Source organism: Apodemus sylvaticus, chromosome 15, assembly GCF_947179515.1.
Source record: "Apodemus sylvaticus chromosome 15, mApoSyl1.1, whole genome shotgun sequence".
Lineage (NCBI taxonomy): Eukaryota > Metazoa > Chordata > Mammalia > Rodentia > Muridae > Apodemus > Apodemus sylvaticus.
The window spans coordinates 54,770,490-54,782,241 of NC_067486.1; positions in this window are offsets into that span (position 1 = coordinate 54,770,490).

The window sequence follows — 11,752 nt, forward strand, 5'->3', positions numbered from 1 at the left end:
GCAATATATTATATATCTTTTCAAAACAGTTATTTAAACCTTCCCTCTAGTTGGATTTGATTTTTGCAATTTCTGTGAGAGAGAGAGAGAGCTCTAGTTCCATCCTTTTGCATGTGAATTATCCAATATCCCCAACACTATATTCATCGACAACACTTTCTTTTCCCACTACTTGTATGTGTGTGTGAGAAGATTTCATCTCAGTGATGCTGGTCTCTTCTTAATCACCGCTAATTTTTTAGCTCCAGCTAACCAGCATCAATAGTCTCAGTAACACAAAAGTTTGCTTTAGTGGTTCTGGTATCTTGTTACTTACAGCTGGTTCTTCAGCCCCAGCTAACCAAAACCACAGAATCTTCATAATCAAAACATGGCCACTTTAAGAGTCTTTAATCTTCCCTCTGAAATTTCACAAGCCAGGCCTCCATCTTCTGCACTGTTTGTAACATTGTCTTCCAAGCTCCTACAGAACTTTCCACTGAGCTCTTAATATTCTAATGGCTTTTCTAGCTCAAAGTTCCAAAGTCCTTCCACAGTCCTCTCCAAAACATGGTCAGGTTGTCACAGGAATACCCCACTATGCTGGTACCAATTTGTCTTAGTCAGGGCTTCTATTCCTGTATAAACATCATGACCAAGAAGCAAGTTGAGGAGGAAAGGGGTTATTGAGCTTACACTTCCATGTTGCAGTTCATCACTAAAGGAAGTCAGGACTGGAACTCAAGCGGATCAGGAAGCAGGAGCTGTTGCAGAGGCCATGGAGGGATGTTTCTTACTGGCTTGCTTCCCCTGACTTGCTCAGCCTGCTCTCTTATAGAACCCAAGAACCCCAGCCCAAAGGTGGTACCACCCACAAGGGGCCCTCCCCACTTGATCACTAATTGAGAAAATGCCCCACAGCTGGATCTCATGGAGGCACTTCCCCAACTGAAACTCCTTTCTCTGTGATAACTCCAGCCTGTGTCAAGTTGACACACAAAACTAGCCAGTACAGTTACCTCAGTTAGGATGATATTTTCCAGTTCCAATCATTTGCCTAAGAATTTCATGAATTCATTGTTTTAAGTTGCTAAGTAGTATTCCATTGTGTAAATATACCACATTTTCTGTATCCATTCCTCCATTGACCGACAACTGGGTTCTTTCCAGCTTCTGGCTATTATAAATAAGGCTGCTATGAACATAGTGGAGCGTGTGTCCTTATTGCATGCCAGGGGACATAACACGTACGGAGGACCCTGCTATATCTCTCCTGGGAAGGATTTTACATGAGTCAGCACACAGAAGTTGTGTTCTAGTTGTGGTCACGGTTACAGCTGGTAGTGCCAACTGAATTTGGCAGTGTAAGAGTGGTACTGGTTTTGAAGGCATGAGGGGACCATGGAGAGCAGCTGAGGCTTGGCACCATAAGAGGTCAGGAGAGGACTTTGAAGGTGCAGAATTGAAGGGGTCATGCAGATAAGTAGATGCTTGGTTTGTCACCATGAAGAGAACCTAGAAGACACTGTTGGTGAAAGTATCGCCCAACTACAGCAGAAGATCCTAAAAGCATGAGGTGAACACCAAGAACAGCAACAGCAGAGGAGAGGAGCCAGCAGGGAGCCTAGAATACAAGTTGTGCATGCTGAGGAGAACAGAGCCAGAGAAGTGACCCAAGGCCTCAGGATAGCATAAGTAAACTGTCAATATTGGACATTGAGTCATTTATACTGTTGGAGTTCAGTTTTGCTTAGTTCAGATTGTGACTGTGCCTTGAATCTTCCTTCTTGAAATAAGAAAGTACTTCATTGATTTTTTTTTTATTTTATTTTACAGGAACATATAATTGAGAGATTTCATTTAAAAGAGACTTCAATTTTAAGAGACTCCAAAGTATCTTTTCTTAAATAGACTGAATATTAACAGGTTTTAATTTGTAAAGACTATGATACTTTTAAAGCTATTTGGGTATTTAATGTGATATCTTGGATGACTGAGAAAGAAAAGGTTGTGGTGTAATAATGATATAATTATGGGTTAAGTTGACAAGGGGTTAGTTGTGCTTGCTAGTTTTATGTCAACTAACCAGAAGAGGGCACACCTGAAGAGAGCATCAGACCCCATTAGAAATGGATGTGATTGGTGAAGAACTTTTCCCAATTTGTTGGTTGCCGATTTGTCCTCTTGATGGTATCCTTTGCCTTACAGAAACTTTGTAATTTTATGAGGTCCCATTTGTCAATTCTTGATCTTAGAGCATACGCTATTGGTGTTCTGTTCAGAAACTTTCTCCCTGTACCGATGTCCTCAAGGGTCTTCCCCAGTTTCTTTTCTATTAGCTTCAGAGTGTCTGGCTTTATGTGGAGGTCCTTGATCCATTTGGATTTGAGCTTAGTACAAGGAGACAAGGATGGATCAATTCGCATTCTTCTGCATGCTGACTTCCAGTTGAACCAGCACCATTTGTTGAAAAGGCTATCTTTTTTCCATTGGATGTTTTCAGCCTCTTTGTCGAGGACCAAGTGGCCATAGGTGTGTGGGTTCATTTCTGGATCTTCAGTCCTGTTCCATAGATCCTCCTGCCTGTCACTGTACCAATACCATGCAGTTTTTAACACTATTGCTCTGTAGTATTGCTTGAGGTCAGGGATACTTATTTCCCCAGACTTTCTTTTGTTGCTGAGAATAGTTTTCGATATCCTGGGTTTTTTGTTATTCCAGATGAATTTGATAATTGCTTTTTCTAACTCTGTGAAGAATTGAGTTGGGATTTTGATGGGTATTGCATTGAATCTGTAGAGGGCTAATATCCAATATATATAAAGAACTCAAGAAGTTAGACTCCAGAAAACCAAACAACCCTATTAAAAAATGGGGAACAGAGTTAAACAAAGAATTCTCACCTGAAGAACTTCGGATGGCGGAGAAGCATCTTAAAAAATGCTCAACTTCATTAGTCATTAGGGAAATGCAAATCAAAACAACCCTGAGATTTCACCTTACACCAGTCAGAATGGCTAAGACTAAAAATTCAGGAGACAGCAGGTGTTGGAGAGGGTATGGAGAAAGAGGAACACTCCTCCACTGCTGGTGGGGTTGCAAATTGGTACAACCACTCTGGAAAGCAGTCTGGCGCTTCCTCCGAAAACTGGGCACCTCACTTCCAGAAGATCCTGCTATACCACTCCTGGGCATATACCCAGAGGATTCCCCACCATGTAATAAGGATACATGCTCTACTATGTTCATAGCAGCCCTATTTATAATTGCCAGATGCTGGAAAGAACCCAGGTATCCCTCAACAGAAGAGTGGATGCAAAAAATGTGGTATATCTACACAATGGAGTACTATTCAGCCATTAGAAACAATGAATTCATGAAATTCTTAGGCAAATGGATGGAGCTAGAGAACATCATACTAAGTGAGGTAACCCAGACTCAAAAGGTGAATCATGGTATGCACTCACTAATAAGTGGATATTAACCTAGAAAACTGGAATACCCAAAACATAATCCACACATCAAATGAGGTACGAGAAGAAAAGAGGAGTGGCCCCTTGTTCTGGAAAGACTCAGTGAAGCAGTATTTGGCAAAACCAGAACGGGGAAGTGGGTGGGAGGACAGAGGGAGAGAAGGGGGCTTACGGGACTTTCGGGGAGTGGGGGGCTAAAAAAGGGGAAATCATTTGAAATGTAAATAAAAATATATTGAATAAAAAAATCTAAAAAAAAATATATGGAATCCCCAATTAAAAAAAACAAAAATATAAAAAAATAAAAAATAAAAATAAAAAAATTAAAAAAAAAAAAAAAGAAATGGATGTGAGCCACCATGTGGTTTCCTGGGAACTGAACTTAGTAACAGATGGTGAGCCCAAGCCTTTATGGCAGGTGGTCCTGGGTTCAAAGGAGTAGACTGAGCAAGTCATAAAGAGCAAGCCAGTAAGCAGTACTCATCCATGGCCTCTTCATCAGTCCCTTCCTCCAGGTCCTGACTCTGCTTTTGAATTCCTGTCCTGACCCAAGGAGCTGAAGAGCTTTGCAGCCCATAGGAGGAGCAATAATATGTACCAACCAGTACCCCCAGAGCTCCCAGGGACTAACCACCAACCAAAGAGTACACATGGAGGAACCCATGGCTCTGGCTACATATGTAGCAGAGGATGACCTTTTCAGACACCAATGAGAGGAAAGGCTTGTGAAGGCTCGATGTACCAGAGTCGGGGAATTCCAGGTCAGGAACGTGGGAGGGGGTTGGTAAGCAGAGGGAGGGGAGATGGGACAGAGTGTTTTCGAAGGTAAGGGGATAATTTTGAAATGTAAATAAAGCAAATATCTAATAACAATAAAAAAGAATTCCTGTTCTGACTTTCTTTGTTGATAAATAGTCATGTGGAAGTATAATGCCAAGAAACACTTTCTTCCCCAACTTTTCTTCATGGCATTTCCTCACAGCAGAGAGCCTGAACTGAGACAGATTCAAATTCTTGATAGATTCTGATAGTTCTCCATGCACAGGTTCATCTCTCACAAATAATACAGGATTTATGAATCTAAACATATTTATGTCATTTGATTAATGCTGGCTATTTAAGAATATTATTGGGAATGAGAAATGTCTTATTACTCTGATTTTTTAATTTTTTTATCATGAAAGGGTGATTGATGGCTGGGGAAATGAGATTATATGTAAACTGCTTATCTTGCAAGCATGGGGACTTGAGTTCTATCCCCAGAACCCATATAAAAATGTCAGGAATACTGCTGTATGCTTGTATTCCCAGAGTGTGCTGGAGAGGTAGAGACAGGATCCCGACATATACTAAAGGCCAGTTGAGGCATGCAGCTTTGTGGAGTGAACAGCTACTGGATGCTTGGGCCTTCTTTGGTAGACAATCATTGTTGGATGAGCTGCACCACAGCCTGTAAACTACTCTCTGAAAACCCCTGTCTCTCTCTAGATACACACTTATTCTCTCAGTTGCGTTCTTCTAGAGAACCCTGGCTAATAAGCAGCGTGTATTTACATTTTATTCTCCATATTCATATTTCATTTTCACATTTCTGTCCTACTTTCATTTTTTGGCTATCTTGAGACTCAGACATATAAACACGCGTTTATAGAATTTATTCCAATTTTCTTATTTACTAAAGACAATGCATATGCTCTTTTTTAGTATGTTTTTTAGATTTACTTATTTATTTTATGCATATGAGTACACTGTAGTTGTCTTCAGACAAACCAGAAGATAACATCGGATCCCATCACAGATGGTTGTGAGCCACCATGTGGTTGCTTGGAATTGAACTCAGGACCTCTGGAAAAGCAGTGAGTGCTCTTAAATGCTGAGCCATCTCACCAGTCCCCACATGCTCATTTTTTTTTAAATTTTTTTTTATTCGATATAATTTATTTACATTTCAAATGATTTCCCCTTTTCTAGCCCCCCCCACTCCCCGAAAGTCCCGTAAGCCCCCTTCTCTTCCCCTGTCCTCCCTCCCACCCCTTCCCAGTTCCCCGTTCTGGTTTTGCCGAATACTGTTTCACTGAGTCTTTCCAGAACCAGGGACCGCTCCTCCTTTCTTCTTGTATCTCATTTGATGTGTGGATTATGTTTTGGGTATTCCAGTTTTCTATGTTAATAACCACTTATTAGTGAGTGCATACCATGATTCACCTTTTGAGTCTGGGTTACCTCACTTAGTATGATGTTCTCTAGCTCCATCCATTTGCCTAAGAATTTCATGAATTCGTTGTTTCTAATGGCTGAATAGTACTCCATTGTGTAGATATACCACATTTTTTGCATCCACTCTTCTGTTGAGGGATACCTGGGTTCTTTCCAGCATCTGGCAATTATAAATAGGGCTGCTATGAACATAGTAGAGCATGTATCCTTATTACATGGTGGGGAATCCTCTGGGTATATGCCCAGGAGTGGTATAGCAGGATCTTCTGGAAGTGAGGTGCCCAGTTTTCGGAGGAAGCGCCAGACTGCTTTCCAGAGTGGTTGTACCAATTTGCAACCCCACCAGCAGTGGAGGAGTGTTCCTCTTTCTCCACACCCTCTCCAACACCTGCTGTCTCCTGAATTTTTAATCTTAGCCATTCTGAGTGGTGTAAGATGCACATGCTCATTTTTAATGCCATCTTTAAACATTTTCAAACATAGAGCTTAGCGTAATTTTCTGTACCTTTCATAACCTTACTTTCTAGTCGAGATTCCTTTCCATGTAGGTCTGTTTGAACTATTCAATAGTTGATATATGCAAATTTTACATAATAATAAATTTAGTAGTTTTTGAGCTTTCATACATCCTGTAGCCTACATATGGATTCATTTTTTCTATTTATTAGAATATTTATTTTTAAAATGTTTTCAGTTACTCTGTATATAATACATTTCCTAAGGCTCCTATGGTTCCCAATACCATTTTTCATTCTCTTGTTGTATAACCCACCTCTTGAAATCTCCTACTAAAACTTTAGTAGATTTAAGGCAAAACAATGCCTAGCAAAGTGTCATTTACATACTGATAAAATAAAAAGAGCAGAGGAAGTTTCAACATTAAACGAGAGAAAGATATATTCAAAGCTACCCCAATAGAATGACTTGCACACACAAACACACATGTGCACATGCATCCTTATGAAATGCCATCTATAAGAAAAGATTAGTGTTGGTACCAACATAAAAATTAACTTCCAAGCCAGGCACAGTTGCTCATGTCTGTAATCCCAGTACTTGAGAGGCTAAGGCGGTGATTTTCTGCTGTCTGGCCAGCAGACAGCCGTGAGGAGTAGGATGCAATCAGAGGGGAGGGACTTGAGGAAGACATAATGTCTGGCTGTGGGTCTCTGCACCAGAGTTTATCTGTTGCTGCTCTCTGAGGACAGCTGGACAAGGCACCAGTCTATTAGTATAGCAGAATGCCAGTAAGAATGTCATTCTCTTTCTTTTTTCCATTCTTCTTTTCTATTCTTTCTTTCTTCCTTTCATTCTTCTTTTCTATTCTTTCTTCCTTCCGTCCGTCCTTTCTTTTTCTTTCTTTCTTTCTTTCTTTCTTTCTTTCTTTCTTTCTTTCTTTCTTTCTTTCTTTCTTTCTTTCTTTCTCTCACTAGCTGTATTTGGTTCTACTCTAGCCTATCCAATATCTGGTTCTTGACCATCCAGGCAGTGTAGGCACAGGCTCCCTCTTACTGGGTGGGCCTCGGGTTAAACTAAACACTAAACTGGGTGGGTTATACAATAAATTGGTTGGCTACTCCCTCTTGTTTTCTGCTAACATCTTGTAGGCAGGACATATGATAGGTAGAAGATTAAGAGGCAGGTTAAGTGTCCAGATTTGTCTTTCCATGGTCTGTAGAGTACCTTCTCACACCAGAGAGACTAGAGTGTAGAGGTGCAGGTTCCAAACCTCAGCTCTACTCTATGTTCTGTGAGCTAAATGCATCTGCCCTCAGCAATGGGTCCCACTGTCTGGTTTAGAGGGCTACCTTCAGTCCTAGCATTGTTTGGGGATCTCCACTGTATGTCCTCTACCAAAAACTCAACTGGATATAACCCAGTCCACTGATAGAAGCCCTTGCTGGCTACCAAAGATGGCCAGTTCAAACTCCATATCCTCTAACATTAGGAGTCCTCATTAGAGTCACCCTCATAGATTCCGAGAAGTTTCCACTGCACTGGATTTCCATACTACCTCCCAAATGTTCCCCAACTCCAACAGTCTCTCTCCTCAGTTTCTCACTCCATCCCCCAAAATATGATCCCACCCCTTCCTATCCCCACCTACCCCCAATCCACCCACAATATCTATTTTACCTTCCCAGGAAAATCCATGTTTTCCCCTATAGCCCGACTTGTATAAACCTCCTCTTTACTGAACCTTGTGGGTTTATGGACTGTAGACTATCATTTACTTAACATTCCTTATGAGCACACATACACACACACACACACACACACACACACACACACAGGGGTGGCTTCATCCCTTATAAAACTTGTGCTTTATTCGCCGCCTAGTGGTTATAAAATGTAAGTGGCAGTGTCTCAATGGACAAGATGAGCAGAATACTTACATTTCATGGACTTGCCACTGAATATATAAACTATTATTGCCTCCAGCAGGAAGCAAAAGGTCTGATGTGGTATGCATATCATCGCATTCTGGAAGACAGAAAAGGAGACAGGTTTTGAGGAAGCTTTCCTTTGCATTCTTCTTCAAAAACCAGTCAGTTGAGTAGTGCTTCTGTCATTAGAGGGCTCTATCAGAGATTTATTTATTTATTTACTTATTTATTTATTTATTTATTTTAAATGATCTTTAGTCTTTTTTAACAGTCCAGTTTTTATCCCCTTCCCAGTCCACCCTCTGATAGTTCCTCATCCCATTCATCCTTCCCTGTCTTTGAGAGGATGTCCACCCCACCCCATCCCAACCCTCCAGCTCTCCCCACTCCCTCGAGCCTCAAGTCTCTCAAGGGTTAGGTGCATCTTCTCTCATCGAGGCCAAACCAGGCAGTCCTCTGCTGTATATGTGTCAGGGGCCTCAGTCCATCTCCTGTATGCTGCCTGGTTGGTGGCTCAGTGTCTGAGAGATCTCGGGGGTCCAGGTTAGCTGAGACTGCTGGTCTTCCTATGGGGTCACCCTCCTCCTTAGCTTCTTCCAGCCTCTCCCTAATTCAACCACAGGGGTCCTCGACTTCAGTTCATTGGTTGCATATAAGTATCTGCATCTGTCTCAGTCAACTGCCCATTGCTGGTGGGATTACAAACTGGTACAACTCTGTCAATCTGAGGTTCCTCAGAAAATTGGAACTACATCTACCAGAAGACCCAGCTATACCACTCTTGGGCAGGGCATATACCCAAAAGATGCCCCACAGGGGCACGTGTCCATAATGTTTATAGCAGCCGTATCTGTGGTAGCCAGAAGATGGAAACAATCCAGATGCTCCACAGCAGAAGAATGGATTCAGAAAATGTGGGGCTCCAAGGCCTGATACTATTACTGATGCTGTGGTGTGCTTACAGACAGGAGCTAGCGTGGCTGTACCCCAAGAGGGACAAACAGCTGACCGAGACAGATGAAGAGACTTGTTGGGAGAGAGCTTTATTCTAGCAAGTTGGCAGTCAGAGTGCCTATTGAATGGTGGCCCTGGAATTTAATATGTTCTTTAATAATCACAGAAACAGCAGAATATATATATATATATATATATATATATATATATATATTGTTTTCAATTTCTTAAAATTTTTATTTTATATGTATAGGTGTTTTGCCTGTGTGTATGTCTTAGTACCATATGAGTTTGTGGTAACTGCAGATACCAAAGAGTCCATTGTCCTGTTGGATCTTTAGTTACAAAAGGTTAATAGCATCTATGTGTTTACTGAGAATTGAACATGTGTCCTGTGGAAAGCAGTCAGTATTCTTAACCTAGTATTCTTTACAAAAGGTTAATAGCATATATATATATATATATATATATATATATATATATATATATATGCTCACATATCCGTGTGTGCGCACATGTGTGTACATGTGTGTTTATATACATGTGTGTGTTCTTATAGTCCAGGATTTCCCTGCCACAGATTGATAGGATCAAGACTGACCATGTGACCAAAGGGGAAATGACTGTCTCACTTCCCCATACCATCTGGCTAAAGATGACAGGAAAGGTAGATTGTTAGGATCTGAAACACTTCCTTTTGTGATCAACAGTCTCTGTATTAAACATGGATTAAGTGCTCAACTTCTGGAGTTTGCCTGTGTGCCAGATAACACAGACCTGATTTCAGGTAAAGATATTTTCTTTTGGAAAAAAAAATAGTTATGCTTCTCTGATAGGTAATACATGGTTTCTACACCGGGTTACTTGAGATAGGGAGACCCACCCCTTGAGTAGGGGAGGGACCATGTCATGGACTAGACCCCAAACTGAATAAAATGGAGGAAGCGAGCTGAGTGCCAGCACTGCCTCTGTCTACCTCCTGACTGTAGATTAAGTGTGACCAGAGTTGATGTTTCCAGTGCTGTACCTTCTTAACCGTGATTTGCCACACCTGCCAGATCTAAAGCCATCTTCCTTCCTTATGTTGCCTTGATCGTGTTCTATGTCACAGCAATGAGAAAAGCAACCCATACAGCTTCCAAATTTAAAAAAAAAAATCTCCCAGAAGCTCCTCTTGTACTTTATTTTCATTGTACAGCCTTCCCAGAATACTAATGTTGGCACCTGCTTACCTACTCTTAACCACATACGAGGCTTGGGAGGGACTAATATTACAATAGTTATAGGAAGAGGTCAACTAGAATGGAGTTAGTCAGAGACTTGGAGGAGAAACCAGGAGGTGTTTATGAGAAAAGAAGACACACTTGGTTTTGCAAGTTGAGTAATTCTCCAGTGCCTACGACTGTGTTGTATGCTTAAGATTTTGCTTTGAGAATTGATGTGCTAGCTAAGGTTAATTGTCAACTTTAAATAGCTTAGGTCATCTGAGGGGAAATTGAGGAATTGGCTAGGTCACATGGGCCAATGGGCCCTGTGTGATATTATTTTGACTGCTAATTGATGAAGGAGGGCCCAGTCCACTGTGGGCAGCACCATTCCCTGGGAAGGTGGCTCTAGCATTGAGAAGAAACCTATCTAAACATGTCTCAATTGGGAGTTAGAAAAGTCTTCCGGGAGCCAGGTTTTAAACTCATGGTCCCCCGTTAATGGCATTGTTTAGGGAATGTTATGGATTCTTTTGGAGGTGTGGCCTTAATGGAAGGAGTAGGAGTAGGTAACTGGGACCAGGTTTTTAGAGTTCACAGCCTTGCACCTCTCCCAGGTTTCTCTCTCTGCTTTGTACTTGTGGTTGAAGATGTGTTCTTTCCAGCTGCTGGCTGCCATGCCTCCTGGTCACTTAGGGACTCTCTTCCTGCAGCTATAAGCCCAATAAATCTATTTCCATAGGCTGCTGTTCTTTGTTTTAGCATAGCAACAGAAATGTACCCAATATAGGCAATCATTCCTGTAAAGCTTCATCAAGGAAAAAACTTCAGTTCCAGGGCTTCTTGTGACTCATTTGACCTGTCCCCTGATTCTCAACCATTTTAAGGAATACTGCAGGGCAATCTGATAGCCAGAAGGAAGGTGCCTTTGGGTTTTCAGGAAGACTGTTCACAGGTAGCTCTGAGCCCTTAGGTCCTCTAAAGCTCTAGATAAGGAACCTGGAAACCACACATACACACACACTCACACTCACGCGCACACACACACTCACACTCACGCGCACACACGCATGCACACGAGCATGCACACACATGCACTGGCCTTTGATAATACCAAATCGTAAAATAAATTTTTTTTCTTTTTTTCCAGGGTGTCTGTACGAATCTTCTTACCTTTCCCCAGGACATTGTTCTGCTCTCAGTGTTGGTGTTTATTTTTTTTTTTTTTTTTTTTGCTGTACAGGACCACAGAATGCATCAGGTTTCTGACTCAAATTATTTTCCACTCAAGTTAGTTTCCACTCTGATTTCCCTCTAGGATGAACTGTGTCGCCCTCTACTGTCTGCTGGCACCCGAGAGAGGCTAGTGAAGAGAACGCAAGCAAAACTCATACGCACACAAAATAAGATAAATAAATCTAAAACGAAAAAACATGTGGAGTGATTCTTTGACATTTTTGCTATGTTACTCTGCAAGCAAAGGCAAGAAACAGTGTGGTGGGGGGCTGGGGCGAAGAGGTGTGGGAAGAGAGGGCGT